The sequence below is a fragment of the Phaseolus vulgaris genome, chromosome 5 (genome assembly GCF_000499845.2).
Source record: "Phaseolus vulgaris cultivar G19833 chromosome 5, P. vulgaris v2.0, whole genome shotgun sequence".
Classification (NCBI taxonomy): domain Eukaryota; kingdom Viridiplantae; phylum Streptophyta; class Magnoliopsida; order Fabales; family Fabaceae; genus Phaseolus; species Phaseolus vulgaris.
In genome coordinates this window covers 22,850,034-22,864,678 of record NC_023755.2, presented here as the reverse complement: position 1 = coordinate 22,864,678, position 14,645 = coordinate 22,850,034, and the positions used below count along the sequence as shown (strand labels likewise).

The window sequence follows — 14,645 nt, the reverse complement described above, 5'->3', positions numbered from 1 at the left end:
CAGGGGAAGCTCAGGAGCAGGTGCAGGAGCAGGCTCAGGAATAGTCTCGGCACCTTCCCCAAGAGCAAGAAAGTTTGGAGGTGAGGAGGCGCTTGGAGGGTTATCCCTGAATGAAGCAGGACGCTTGTCAGATGAGGAATGAGAGGTGGCTACCATCGTGGTTTTCCTCCTCTTGAAAGCAGGGCCCTCCACGGAGTCCTCCTCATCATCAAAAGTGATGACCACCACCCTTTTATTTTTCTCTAGGGGGGCTGGAGATGGAGAAACCCTGATTGTGGCCAGAGGAATAGCCGCAATTGGGGCTGGAGAAGTAGGGGCTGGTGCAGTATGTGGTGAGGTAGGGGTTGATGCAGTATGTGGTGAGGTAGGGGCAAGTGTGGCATATGTAGAGGCAGGGGTTGGAGTTGCTTATGGCGAAGCAGGGGTTGGAGTGGTCTGAGTGGTAGGAGAGGCAGGCGGGGCAGGGTGTGCAGAGGTACCCGCCTTGCCAGTTGTGGCATTGTCGGGAACAGACAAGACTCCAGCTAGTCTTGCCCGCTTCTCAGCGTTCAGCACCATACTTGCACCGAAAAGGAAGAGTTTAGAATCAAGTAAACAAGAGAAATCTGAGAATAAATACAAGTATGAGTTAACAAGTAACAAAAGAGGCATTAGCAGAGTAATGCATGAAGAAGGTTAAGAAAGGATTTTTATACCAATGTAGCCAACAAGCCCAGTTGGGCTATACTCGTTTTTGATGAGTTCAGCAGTGTTGAAGATCACCCCCAAACTAGCCAAGACCTGGCATACCTCACGATCAGCTGAAGAAAGCTCATCTAAGGTCTTGTCCTTTTTGAATTTGAGTTTCCCCACCCAGTACAATGGGAAGCCATCCAGAGCAGTGCGGTCCTGCTCAGAGTAGCATACTTTGAAGAATTTGTCGTTGAATCCTTAGTAGGATTGCTGATATAGCGTGAGGATTACCCTCCCTATTATCCCGCTAAAGCTAACCCAAAGATTCTTCCTTGGGCTTTTGGCCTCAAAGAAGTGCAGGAAGACATCTACTGAGGGGGCGTGGTCGAAAAAGTTGCAAAGAATGGAGAACGCAAAGATGAAGGCCCAGTTATTGGGATGCAGCTGAGCTTGGGCAACGTTGATTCCCATTAGGAGCTCCCTCTCAAAGCTATTAAAGGGGAGGCACTGCCTAATGCGTTTGAATACAGTTTGGTAGAAAAAGAAGAAGGGTCCCCCGTCGTTGGAGCGGTTATCGACGCAAACGGGTTCACCAACTGTACAAGGGCGAACGGAGATGTAGGTGTCGTGTTCCCTCCCGAACGCCCTTCTTTTGAAGTCAGGTTCACTATCTAAGTGAGCCCTCCAATCAACAAGGGAGGTTAGAGAGGAGGTTTCAGCTAGAAGATCATCAAGAGCCCAGGGGTACAGAGGTCTATAGTTGATGCTAAGAGGAGGAGGATTGGCAGTCACTTTCTTTCGCGCCATGATGAAAAGAAGCTAAGGAAACAAAGAAAGGAAGAAGCAAAGGTTCAGCAAAGGGAAAAACTACGGTGTGAAACGAGAAAGCTCAGAAAAACCCTATTTTAGTGAAAAACCCAGAAAACAGGGGAATGAAGAAGATGTAGAGGAAGATTCGAAATGAAGAAATGTAAACAAATTCAGACAGTTTTTAATGCGCGAAATCAGAAATAAAGACCAATCAGTGGTGAAAAATCATACCTTTAGTGATGGCTGAGCGAAAGTTTCAGTTTTTGTATGAAGGAATCCGAGAAGCTCGAGGAAGAAGATGAAGGGTGTAAGAGAGTTTGCAAGTGATAGAACAGTGCCTGAAGCGCGCGTTTTTGAAAAGGTTTAACGTAAACTTGAGAAGCGCAAGGGACTTTAAGTCCTAACCACATGATTGAGCCACGTGTGCATTGATTACAGCATGAACAAGAAGGCGTCACTTCAGTGCACTGTGCACAGGAGGCCATGTAGGTCGGTAGCGCGAGGCCTTAGTCTCTTCGCTGAACAAGTTAACAGCTCGAGACTGGGGGCTTATGTACCGGACGGTCCTCGGGCATTGACCAGGGTCAACGCCGTGGGACCCGGAGGTAGGGTGCACTAGAGGATACATCAGGACGAGAAGGAGTCTTGATTGGGTTTCGAGTTAAAGTGGCCGAGGGGGAGGCGGCACACGGTTAGGGCGTAGAGGCTTCGGGCGTTGATCAAAGTCAATGCCGTGGGCCAGAAGGTGGGGTCCACCATAAGATTCTCGGAGCGGCACGACAAATCAAACAAGAAAGATAGATAAAAAAGGTGGTTTCTAAGCCACACCCCCAGTTACCATTAGGGACAAACCCAGCTTACGTGAGATCCATGCATGGGGTGTAGGGACGCGACAATACGCACCACCGTTAGAAAACCACTGGGACCGAAACGACCTGTAAAGGTCATGTCCCAGAGGGTGTTCTACATGCATGGCACGTGAGTAAGGCAGGGAAATCCCAGGGCGGATGGCTCACAGATTGGGTGCATGAGTTGGCATCCAAGCAGTCACCCCCGCGTCAGTTTCACTACAACGAGGCAGTCTTACACACTAGATGGCCCTAAGTCTGGGCGTTAGTGTCGCTAAGACGCGCCTACAGAATGTCTAATTCACAGCGAATAGAAGGGTAAGAACACCAAAGGTATATAAGGATGACAATAGACATAACCAAGGTACGTTTTGACATTTTCAGAGAACACTCTATACTTTCGTTAGTGCAAGTTACGCATTCCCGAGAGAGAAACAGAGTGAGTGAGAACACACAGTGATCTAAGAGTGTGAGTTTTGGTGTTCATTGCCCATAGACTGACTTGACCGTCCGAGTGCAAACTCTTTTCAACCACAAGCAAAAACAATAGCTTTTCAAAACCCTTTTCAACCATTGCAGAAAACAACCGATTGAAAAATCGAAACAATTAGTTGTTTCTTACTTCTACTGTATGAGAAAGGATCATTCTATTAGGTTTTGTAAAATTAGGAAATTTTATGTTCCTAAAGGTGTTATGAAGTGGATTCCTAAGATTTCTAAGGTTCCTACTAACATCATTGGACCCAAATTTATAAGGGGACCAAATCTTGCTTCTTAACCTTTTCTTGTAGGTATCCATGAAAACCAAGAATTATATTAGGTGTAAAGAATGAGTCTGAAGGGAAAAATCTTTAAATTCAGTTCTTATGCCTGCATTTTTCAAATGTGTACATTTAGCAGGGTTCTTTAAATGTCAAAAGACATCCTTGGCACATACATAGTGGTTGGTCAAAAGAGAAACTTCAAGAATAAAGAGAGTATGTATGTTTTCATTTCTCAAATTATGTAAGTGTACCTTGTGACCGTATGGACATCTCAAAGTCTTCTTTTTAGGTGAATCTATTGGGGTTCTCTATGCAAAGGTATGAACAAATTGCATGCTTCATTTTTCATCAATTTCAAAGGTAATTTTTGGTTATGAAAAATGTTCTCTTTGTTGTCACAGTAAAATAATCGATTGTTTTTTCGAAGCAACTGATTGTTTTGCCTCTGCCACCTCTGTATAATGTTGCCAAATTTGCTTATGCATGGTTAAACCTTTTTTTTTAAATCTTGCTTTTGGACAAATATACATTGAGTGTGCCTCATAATCTAATAATAAAAGAATATATCCAGTTGTTTCATTGAAAGCTTTATATCATTTTCTATTTTTGAAATGTCAACATTGTTTGTACTGTTGGAATACTGTATTATCATTCTCATTTATGCTTTGTACAACCCTTCTCATTGTCTGTTTGTGAGAACAAATAGGGGAGAATTTTATGCTTGATTTGGTTGTATAGATAACTTTAAAACTGATGCATTATGTTGTTGCTGCTTTACACATGAAAGCACTTGAACACTTCACTTTTTCTGGTTTTTCTACTAATGTTGTATATGAAAAACTATGGTGCTTTATTCTTATTTATCTGCTGCTGCTATAACTTTGTGCACACACTCAGTAGCATTAATTTTGCATTGATTTACACACTGCTTTTACTGGTCTTTATGATTATGGCTTATGCAAAAAACTAGTTTGTGTGTCTTGTTATCCTGCTGCTATACTTGCTTTGTATATGCATAAATTCTGTTTTGCAGGACCTTTCAAGTACACGTGCTATGATGAAGACTAATCAAAGTGATGTTTATTAGTATGGTTCAAGAGCATACACCTTACTCAAATTCTTGACAAGTCAAAATTTATGACCCATGTAATGTAAATTGTATATGTTCATCCTATGCTTTTGTCTTCATAAGACCAAGTGAACTTCTAAACATGTTGAGGTAATGCAAAGGTATGAATGTATTTCATTATGCATTTCCCATCACTTTGAAAGATGATTTGCTTTGAAAAAACTTTTTTTTTTTGTTGTCTCAGAAAAACAACTGATTGTTTTACCTTTGGCACATTCGAATAAAGTTGTTAAGATTTCTTATGCATGATTACAATTATTTCTTTTCTAAAACCCATTATGGGTCAAATATGCATTCTTTGAGCCTCTGAATGATAATAAAGGGATATATTCTTTGTTTTCCTTGAAATTCAAAGCTTTCTATGTATGACAATGACATTGGTGGTCAAGGGTTAATGAATATTTGTATATGTGATTACATTTAAAGTCTTCATCTTGCTTGGGTTTATTATGTTGTCTGCTTGCGGGATATTGGGTTGTGTGTGTTGGAAGAGTTTCCCAAGGATAAGTGGTTTTGTTATAGTTACTGCAATCAAATATATGTGGCTCTACAAAATTCAGTTTCTGCTTGAGCAAATATCATACCAGTTTCCTAGATAAAACTATATTTTGTTGATGGTTCAAAAGATTTGGGTGTAATTGGTTGGGGATGTGCTTTTATCCCAGTTGAGTTGCCTCTGTTGACATCAAGTTATGAGGATGGCATATGTTGTGTGGAGAATGTGATTTAGATTGTGAGACCAACTTGAAGATAAACGTTTTTTAAGTACTCCATGGGAAGTGCTGGATGAAGAAAAGATAGGGAGAGAAATTGTGGTCTCCTTGTTGAAATTTCTGGGGTTTGTGGTACTTTAATTCTGTTGTTGCCACAGCTTTGATACACCATAGATTTTTGCTGCAATTCTTTTATGGTATCACAGGTTTGTTGTTGCAATGGTGCTGCTACACACACTGGTATTTTGGTTTTTCTTATTAAGAAATGAGTTGGATATTCTTAATTCTCAATTTCCTTCTTAGTTCTGTTTGTATCCCTTACACTCTATTAGTGAAAACAAATAGGGGGAGAAGTGGCTTTAGGGTTTTAATCATCTAATTCCTGCACTTATTATGTTTCATATCTACTTAGTTAGATTATAAACTACTAAACTCTGAATATTTTAACCGGTTAATCCTGTTTTTTAACGGGTTGTTTTTTCTGCTGTAGCATGTATGTGTGTGTAATTGGTTTTCACACTGATTTGGTTGATCTTCCTCTTTGGAAATCACCTAGTGGAAATAGGTTTTGTATTACTTGATATATCTGCAATAGATTACCTCATGTACCTACATCTTTTTATGATTGCAGGTTGTGCCAAATTCTAAACAGAACTTCCCAAAGCAACCCAGGGATTTGTCTTCATCAAATAGGGGGAGAATGTTGAAAATGAAGCTTTGATGCCTCCAAATCCATGAAGACAGCTTGAAGACTTTGTTGCTGTGTTTAGGGCTTAGTTCTAGGTAGTTTAGAATTTGCTAGATCCACTCTTAATCAAATTCACAACTGAATCAATCTGGTTTTAAAAAGAAAAATGTTTTTCAAAGCTAAGTGAAAAACAACCTATTGATTTTTGTTTTAATCGGTTGTTTTTCCCTCAGCCTGTGTGAAGGGTTTTTTAACTGTTTTGGTTTTGGTTGGCTTAACTGTCAAACCAATTCAACTGGTTAAATCGACATTTCAACCGGTTGATTTTTGAATTTCTTAATAGTTTTTCATAAATTTGTTATATCTATTTTCAGTTATTTACAAACTGTTTTGGCTCATGTTTAACTGATTAAAACGGCTAGTTTGAAGAGCTATAAGCTAGGATTACCCTTCCTATTTCAAGTGAGAAAAAATTGATTTATAAACATTTTGTGAAAGTTTGGATGCAAGAAAGCAAGATTGCCTTGGGTTGTGCTTTGGTTAAAAAGTGGATTAGGAGCAACTGTGATTTCCTGTAATCAGGTGTAATCTATTCCATATTCTTTTGCATTTTTTTTTTCAATTTCAATACTTGTAATCTGTGTATCTGTACAGTCAGAGGGTTGTTTTGATTGTGTGTGTAAGAAGTTAATGAGTGGTGTGTGTTCTTGAGAGGTTCAAGATCATCACTTTTGGTGTGTGTAGCTTGTAATCTAGGGTTGATTACATAGTGAATTCTCAGTGGTTTCTGAGGACTGGATGTAGCTCTTGGTTAAGAGTGAACCAGAATAAACATTTTGTGTGAATCTCTCTATCCTTACACTCTTTAAAGTGCTTTAACTTTGTTTTATAAAGTGATGATAAAAACAACCCATTGTTTCGTAAAAACAAAAAGTTGATTTTCTGCATCAGGCTTAAAAATAGTTTTATATTTGGTTGGACAGATTTTCCATTGATTAATTCTTCATATTTTTTCACTCTACCTTCAATACTTGCGAAAATCTTTCAAAAACAATTCACCCCCTCTTGTTTTAGCCCTATAATTCTAACAGTTACTAGTGTATGATTTGAATATGATTCTACCTTGGTTTGTGTTGCATTTACTACTATGACTAATATATCGTAGATGCTTTGTAATCGATGTAATACTTCTCTTAATTATTGTGGCAAAATCAAGTTTAGATTTACTCATATTTTTCTTGAAGAGAATGCGTGTGCTGATAATCATGCTTAAAATATATCTTTTATAAAATAATAATAATAAATATTAATAATTAATAATAATAAATATATATAATTATTGATAATAAACATTTAAATTTATATAATAATAATAATAATAATAATAATAATATTGATTATAAAAAGATAATATAGTAATTTTATTTTATAAATGTACCGACCAGGTCATCGGGTATGATGACGTGGACAAGAGAGAGGTAGGTAGTCAAGAAGTCAACGTAGTCGCCGTATGTAGAAGCGGCGTTCTGCAGTATAAACAATCGGTGTTATCGCCGATAGGTGTCACCGCCAAGATGGATCATCGCCCATCGCCTAAGTAAGACATCGCCTAAGCAAGACATTGCCTGGAGAGTCAACCCGCATGACGTAAGCATCTCACAGAGAGGGGGCCCACACGAGGGAATAACCCTAGGGCAGCGGCACTGTGGGTCCCTATGCACAGAATAAAGGATCAAGTCAAAAGGGCACGTGGTAATGCCCACATACTCATTAAAGGTATCCAGGGAAGGCTGCATGCATGACACGAGTCCAATTAGGGCACTCGAACAGTATGATGGCGCGATAAATACAGCGCTCAAGTTAGAGCCCAAGTGGCCATAAGGTTATACATTGCACTCCAGATAAGGGAAGTCCATGGGCCAGATACGCTAAGATCCTAAAGATAGCGGCGCAAGGACCTTCTCCAAGGAACCCTAGATAATAGCAGGCAACGCAGAGGTAAACCCTAGTTTTCACTTATATATAGGGTGCAAATAAGCCCTAGAGAGGTACGTTTTTCCAGTCCACAGTTACACGAGTTTAACCTAGTTCCCAGATAGACATACAGAGAAAAGACCCTAATTGTCCTTGACGGCGCATCCGCTGAGAGCACAAGACAATTAGGGCAACACAGTTAAACCAAACAGTTTCAGTCATTGAGATAATTACACAGTTTCTAGTTACTTTGGTGTTTCTCACTAGCTGACTTGATCGTCGGAGTGCAAACGGCCGCGAGGGCGCCCCTTTGTTCTTCTTTTTTCAGGTACTGACAAACGAAGCAAAACGAAGGTGCCCTAGCTCGTTGGAACAAGCCACGCATAAAGACGACCCAGGTCAACCGGCCGGAACAATAAATATCTTTTTTATTTAAAATATATTAACTTCTTTATAATAACAATTATTTTTAATAATATTATTATATATAATATATAAATTATTTTTGTTACTATTATCATTATTGATATAATTATATATATACAACATATAAAATTAATATATTAAATACATAAATTGATGTATTAAAAATATTTAATTATACTATTGATAACAACATATAATTATAAATAATAAAAATAATAAAATAAAATTATAATATCAACAAAATATATATAATTATATAAAATAACAAAAGTACATAATAATAATAATTATTTTCATAAATTTTAATATATTTAATAATATCATTATAATACAATACAAAATTATTTTGTATTATACTTTTTAAAATTTTGAATATTTTAATTATTTATTTTTATGTTACAATTTTCAATTTTTACATATATAACTCTAATTTTTCATTCAAAATACTAACGATTATGGATATTATATATTTCAAAAGTTTAATTAACTCAAATATATAAAAAATACCATAATTCATGATTTAAATATTTTTTAATAATGAGGATAAATTTGTAAACTTACATTTTATACCTTTAAAGTACTTTCTAAATTTTCTTTCAACTATGACATCACTTATAAATTTCAATAAACTATTCTCACAAATGTATTCTATCATTCCACAATCCAAACAACGTAACACTTCCACTCTAATCCTCACAAATCCATTCATATTCTCCTCCTCAATCTCCTCCTTAATCCAAACACAACATAACGGAGTTCAAAAGATGAACTTACTAGTTTCAAAGTGTTTCAATTACGTATTCTCACAATAATTCTCGTTCCCGCAAATGTAAAAATATAAGAAGTATACTATTGAGTTTCACTAGCAAACTAATGTTGCAAAGTATAATATGAGTATTATTTGGGCTTGTAGCCACTCTTAGCTAACTCCTTAAGTATTATTTCGGCTCGTATTCACTCTTGGCTAACCCCTTGAGTATTATTTCAGCTCATAGTCATTCTCAGCTAACCCATTAAGTATTGTTTGTGATGGAGGAGTGCCTTCATCCGTAGCTTTTCTTTGGTGGAATTGGCGGAAGCATTCATGGAAGAGGATGAGCAAGGAACTCACGTAGAGTTGTGGACTCCTTGAAGGTGCATGCTAGGTGTGAAAAGTGAGTGGTGAGGCCATCTCACCTGGCAAAGGTGAATAATGAAGATTAAAATGTCTATCCTAGAGAGGTAGGAGACAAGGAGAAAAATTGGCACAATTTTGGCAGCAATTTGCTCTAGAATAATCTTGCTATTTCATGACCCAAGCACCTCCGTTTATAGCAATGGAGAGCTGGAACTTGAAGAGCCAAATACAAATGAAAGGAAAGTTAAACTAAATGTGATGCATTTGGCGCCTAATTTGAGACTTAGCACATGGAGCATGTGATGGAAAACTTTTAAGAACATGGAACATGTGCTCTCTTCTCCAAGGCTTAATCATAACCGGTCTTGGTTAATTTAGGTGTTCAAAGAACCCTAATTTAACCAATGTTGGTTTTTAGGTACCAAATTTCACCTAAAAATAATTACATGTAAATTTCCTATTCTACTTTAACAAAATTAAATCCTACTTCTACACTAGAGTTTATGGCATTTTAAACATGTACAAGAAGGTTTCTCTGCCATCAGTAGCAGTATTCCAATCTTCTTGATCCTTCTTGGCCATGGCTCTAGTGGTAGGCCCGAATCTTCTCTTTGTTGGGCTTGCACTTGGACTTGTCCTTGGGCCTCTTCCATCAGTTTGGGCTTGTAGTGAGTCCTAACTAACCCCTTGAGTATTTTTTGAGCTCGTGGTCACTCCTGGCTAACCTCGTTCAAGTATGATTTCTACAAGACACTTCTCATTTAATCAAGTATTCTTTTACATGTCACTCCTAACTCTACCAAGTTTTTTTTTACAAGCCACCCCTAGCTAAACCAAGTATTTTTTTTACAAATCACCCTTGGCTAAACTAAGTATTCTTTTGCAAATCACTTGTAGCTCAGACAAGTATTCATTGAACAACTGGTGACTTTTTTTTACGGCAAGTGTACCATGTTAGAAGTAATCATTTGTCCCCAAAAATGAAAATCGAACCCACAAGGAATAGTTGAATTATCAAGTATAAGATTCACTAAATAGAAGTAATAAGTACAAGTTTGTAGGATGTTTGATGTATATGATTGCAAAAATGTAAATAAATCATGGTAAACAGTTGTTTATTCAATTGAGAAAATTGATATTGGGTTCATCCTTCTTACTCTTTTGTATTTTGAAAAGAAATATTACATTGTAAATTATAAAACAATTGTCTCTCTTTATCTCTTTTTGAATAAGCATTAGGATATGGTAAATCTTTTAAAGGAACACCTCTCTCCTTATTTTCACTATTTTTCTCTCTTTTTTCCTTTTCGTCCCCAATCCTATTCTTCTCTCTCTTCATCTTATCTCTCTCTATCTCAGCCTCATCTTTTCTTTCTTTTTCAGAAACTAATTTACCAACATCCCCTTCTCTTGCTATTTTACCACTTTCAATTGTAATTATATTGCATTGTTACTCTAGGTTGGTCTGTGAGTTGGCTGAAAACTGATCACTCTGTCTCTCTGCTAATTGTTTGGCAATTTGTCCTAGATTCATTTCTAAATTTCTTATTGCTGCTATATTATTCTCTTGACGGACCAAAGCAACTTTCACAAATTTTTCCAAGGTATCTTCAAATTTGTTCAAACTTTCAAGAACAATTATAGGAGTTGTTGTTGTAGTTGGAAAGAACCTTGCTTGTTAGATGGGCCACTATCTTGTGTCCACCCAAAATTTTGATTCTGATTTCTTTTCCAACCTTGAGAACAATTATTATTGTTGGAGAACCACCTTGCCTTCCCTAATTGCCCTTGTAATTTACTTATGCTTTAGATGAATTATTTAGTAAGAACAATCATCATTGGGATGATCACCTCCGCAAAAATCACACCTTATTGGTTGACTTTGACTCTGAAAAGATTGCACAACTTGTAATTGTTCTGGAAATTTATCCATTTGTGCAGTTAATACTTCAAATTGTTGTGTCAGGATTTTATTCTGAGCCAGAAGTGCATCTGAAGTCCTCAAGTCTAACAACCTTTTCTTCTGAATTCCTTGTCTATCATGCTGGGCTTGATAATCTATGTCAAAGCATCAATAATCTTTGTCGCCTATTCCACATCAACAACAATCATTGTGCCACCAGCTGCAACATCTAAGAGCATCTTGGTATCAAATCTAAGACCATTATGAAAAAAGCTCAATTGAGCAATGTATTCAAACACATGATTTAGGCATTTTCTCGACATCATTTTAAATCTCTCTCATGTCTCATGGAAGGCTTCATCTTCTCCTTGTCTGAACATAGAAATCCCATACTTTGCTTTAATGTAGTGAGATAATGGAAAAAAGTCTTTGTAGATATTTTTCCTCTACATCCTTCCAACTATTGAGACTTTAATTTGGATGTGATTGAAGTCATTCTTTAGCCTTTCCTACCAATGAAAAACGAAACAAACACATATAAAAAATTTCAATACCCTCTGATTGAAAGCCTATAGTTCCCACCAATTCATAAAATGTAGACAAATGTGTATATGGGTCCTCATGATCCATTGCTGTAAATTGACGGGTATTATTAAGACTAAGGAAAGCAAGTTTCATCTCCAACGCATTGACAATAACAGGTATTGCAATACTAGAAAAATGCGTTGGCCCCTACTACATGGCATATTCTCCTAATGTTATTCTAAGAGGTGGTACTTGCTCTTTCGCCAGTTGTTTCCCTCCTAAAAAATTTTAATAGGAAAGGAAGAAGTGGTCGAGGATTCTTCTTTAGTGTCTCCTTGTCTTTCTTTTCTCTTTGTCTCTCTGTTTCTTTTAGTTAATTTTTCAATCTCTAATTCAAATAATAATTGGTCTTTGGAAACTTGACCTCTTAATATCATATAAGACAACTCACTCAAGTGTTAGCACAAGGATTCTTCTTTAGTGTCTCCTTGTCTTTCTTTTCTCTTTGTCTCTCTGTTTCTTTTAGTTAATTTTTCAATCTCTAATTCAAATAATAATTGGTCTTTGGAAACTTGACCTCTTAATATCATATAAGACAACTCACTCAAGTGTTAGCACAAGGATTCATTCACAATACAAAAATGATTTTTTTTAAGTAAAATTGAAAACAAATAAACTAAATTCAAAATAAATCTGAAAATAAAAAAAATTAAAATATCCATAATATTTTGGATTTTGTACTTAAAAATTAAATTATTCCCCAGCAACAACGCCAAAAACTTGATGATATTTTTACGGCAAGTGTACCATGGCAGAAGTAATAATTTGTCCCTAAGGATGAATATCGAATCCATAAGGAATAGTTAAATTAACAAGTACAAGATTCACTAAATAGAAGACAATAAGTAAATGCGTAGGATATTTGTTGTATGATTGCAAAAAATGTAAATAAAGCAAAATAAAGAGTTGTTGATTGAATTGAGAAAATTGGGATTGAGATTCGTCCTTCTTACTCTTTTGTATTTTTAAAAGCATAATAATATTTTATCATTTCATTGATATTTTATCATTTCATTATGAAAAATGCTCAATTGAGTATTGTCTTCAAACCCATGATTTGGGCATTTTCTCAACATCCTTTTAAATATCTCTCATGAATCATAGAAGACTTCATCTGCTCCTTGTCTAAACATAGAAATCTGAGGCTCTGCTTTGATGTAGCGAGATAATGGAAAAAATCTTTGTAGAAATTTTTCCTCTACATCCTTCTAGCTTGTGAGACTCTAATTTGGATGTGATTTGAGTCATTCTTTAGCCTTTCCTGCCAATGAAAAAGGAAAGAAATGCGTATAAAAATCTTCAATACCCTCTGATTGAAAGCCTATAGTTCCCACCAATTCATAAAATGTAGACAAATGTGTATATGGATCCTCATGGTCCATTGCTGTAAATTGATGGGTACTGATAGGAAAGCAGGTTTCATCTCCGAGGCCTTGGTGGTAGCAGGTATTGCAATACTAGAAAAATGTTTTGGCCTCTACTGCATGGCATAATCAATAAGTGTTCTCCTAGGAGGTGGTACTTGTTCTTCTGCCAGTTGTTTTCCTCTTGAAAAATATTAATGGGAAGGGAAGAAGTGGTGGAGGATTCTTCTCTAATATCTCCTACTCTTTCTTTTCTCTTTGTCTCTCTATTTCTTCTAGCTGTTATTTCAATCTCATTCAAATAATAATTGGTCTTTGGGAACTTGACCTCTTAATATCATATAAGACAACTCACTCAAGGGTTAGCACAAGAATTCGTTAGCAATACAAAAATGAACTATTTTAAAAAGAATAAAAATAAAAACAAATAAAATAAATTGAAAATAAATTTGAAAATAAAATAAAATAAATCTGCAATTAAAATTAGATAAAACAAAATTAAAATAGTAAAAGAAAAACAAAAACAATAAACATATTCACAATATTTAGGAATTTGTACTAAAAAGTTAAACTGTTCCCGTCAACGGTGTCAAAAACTTGATGACTTTTTTTACGGCAAGTGTACTGTGTCAGAAGTAATATTTTGTTCCTAAGGAAAGATATCGAATCCATAAGGAACAATTTAATTATCAAGTATAAGATTCACTAAATAGAAGACAATAAGTAAAAGTTTGTAGGATATTTGTTGTATGATTGAAAAAATGTAACTAAGCACAATAAAGAGTTTTTTATTCAATTGAGAAAATTGGGATTGAGATTCATCCTTCTTACTCTTTTTTATTTTGAAAAGCATAATAATATTTTTTATCATTTCATTGATATTGATGCCTGAATAATATTCATTTATATTGATATCTCACATATAAAATTATTAAGATAGTCTCCTAAATATCGGTTCCTCGCATATTTGTAAAAACACATTATCCTTACGATTAGATGTTGATAGCAATTAACATTTCAAAACTATTCCTAGCATTCAAATATATTAACCATTATCATTTAGGTCTGAAACATAAAAGTACTTTTCAGTCAAATATAGGGATCTAAATCATGGTAAACAAGCCTTATGAATAAAATTACAATACCAATCATCAATCAAGAACAAAATATTTTATTTAAATATCACACCTCAATACATAAGATTTTGAACAGATTACTCTCAATCACAAAGGGTAGAATTAGCCACTCATGTTGGCCATTATAAGCATGGAAAGCAACAAAAGAAGATCTAGGATGTTTCTTCTTCACGACTTCCTCCTCTAGAGTTTTCTATCACCTCTTATTCTTCCAATTATGTCTAGGGTTGTGCCTCATGCCTTGTATTTAACCTAGTTGGTCTTGAGTTGAGTGACTTCTCGCCTCAGCGTGACAGGGCGAGTTAGATGATAAAATGCCCAACCTCTTTAGATGGTCTCACCTGAGCGAGATTAAGCTTACTTGGGCAAGTTCCTCTGGAAAACTTATGCCTTAGGCGAGTCTGGGCGAGTGTTGGAGCATTCCAGTTTTCCCTTTTTTATCTTGTATATTCTCCTTTAACCCTTTCATATCCATTTTCTCCTAAAATCCTTCAATTAACACAAATTTTGGGAATA

General features: G+C 35.9%; 2 non-coding genes across 2 annotated transcripts; both read left to right on the top strand.

Moving 5' to 3' along the window:
• Positions 1-11,338: 11,338 nt before the first annotated feature.
• LOC137836267 (small nucleolar RNA R71) lies at positions 11,339-11,443 on the top strand. Its single transcript, XR_011085233.1, has one exon. It is a non-coding gene; the product is annotated as a small nucleolar RNA R71 (small nucleolar RNA).
• A 1,233-nt stretch (positions 11,444-12,676) lies between these two features.
• On the top strand, positions 12,677-12,776 carry LOC137836253 (small nucleolar RNA R71). The gene has a single exon (XR_011085232.1). It is a non-coding gene; the product is annotated as a small nucleolar RNA R71 (small nucleolar RNA).
• The last annotated feature ends 1,869 nt before the right edge of the window (positions 12,777-14,645 follow it).